General features: G+C 49.8%; 1 long non-coding RNA gene across 2 annotated transcripts in view; it reads left to right on the plus strand.

Moving 5' to 3' along the window:
- Positions 1–1,167, plus strand: part of LOC110391985 — a 15,155-nt gene that overhangs the window by 9,851 nt on the left and 4,137 nt on the right. For both annotated transcript variants that reach the window (XR_002434198.1, XR_002434199.1), the window contains one exon: positions 913–1,003. This is a non-coding gene — a long non-coding RNA (uncharacterized LOC110391985). The remainder of the gene's footprint in view (positions 1–912; positions 1,004–1,167) is intronic.

Here is a 1,167-nt window from a genome sequence, read left to right on the forward strand (position 1 = left end):
CCCACCCCAAACACTCGCCTCTCAGACATCTGGCCGTTAACAGCCATGGCGAGCCTGAAGAGGGCGAGGGGTGAAGAGTGCCCTGTTTTAAATGGGAAGGGGGAGCTCGGGTTCCCAGAAGCGAAGAGGAGGAAGGGGCCCGCCATGAACATCAGGTGGAGGGGGCCTGCTAAGAACATCAGGCGGAGGAGGAGGAAGGGAGTCCAGCGCCATTGCACCTGGACCAGCGCTGTCACCTTCACGGTAGAGCCGATGGAGGTAGATCTGCCTCCAGATGAACCCATGGAGGTGGATCTGCCTCCAGATGAAGCTCAACCGATGGAGGTGGATCAGCCTGCGGCACGGCTGGCCTGGCACCACACCATCGTGCCAGGCCCCTCGGAGCAGGCACAGCTGCACCATCTCTGGCCCGGGTGCTCGGCTCCATACCCGCTGCGTGGCCCCTGCCCCCACAAGTAGCTGGGAGGCGTTTGTTACCATCACCTCCTCTTCGCTGCTTCTCCTTAGAGAGATAGAGCCCCCAGTCCCATTTTAATGGTTCAGGATTTTTGCCCCAGTTCCTGGTTTTGTAGCCTGTTTTAGTATTAAGTTTAGTTTTAGCTTTAGACATAGATTTCTGTTAATCTTTTACTGTTGGGCATAGATTAGTTTTAGTTTTTCAGTGTTGGGCATAGATTAGTTTTAGTTTTCTAGTGTTGGGCATAGATTACTTTTAGTATTTTGGTGTTAGGCATAGGTTACTGTTAGTATTTTACTGTTAGGCATAGGTTACTACTATCAACTGGAAGTAACCAGTCCTCATTCGGTAAGCACTCACCTGAATTATCATCCGAAGAAATGAGTATGACTGCCATAACAACGGAGGTCTGATGACATCTCCGATGAATTGAATTTCCATCTTTTCCCTTGCAGAATATCGAGTCTGAGTGGCTGAGAAATAAAGTTGGGACTCGGAAGAGCTGTATATAACTGAGTCACAAACTACCTGTGTGACCATTGCAAGGTAGGCGTGCCTCGCTGTAACCGTGCACCAAAGCAGCACTGCTGAAACACACCTCATCCCGCTGTCTTCAACAGATGGGCTTTTTTTATTTCAGTAATTTGTATTCAGTATTTTGGTGTTGTACAACACAGCAACAGCAAGGCCGTGAATACATACGCCAGGAA

Source organism: Numida meleagris, unplaced genomic scaffold, assembly GCF_002078875.1.
Source record: "Numida meleagris isolate 19003 breed g44 Domestic line unplaced genomic scaffold, NumMel1.0 unplaced_Scaffold705, whole genome shotgun sequence".
In the NCBI taxonomy this organism is placed as follows: Eukaryota; Metazoa; Chordata; class Aves; order Galliformes; family Numididae; genus Numida; species Numida meleagris.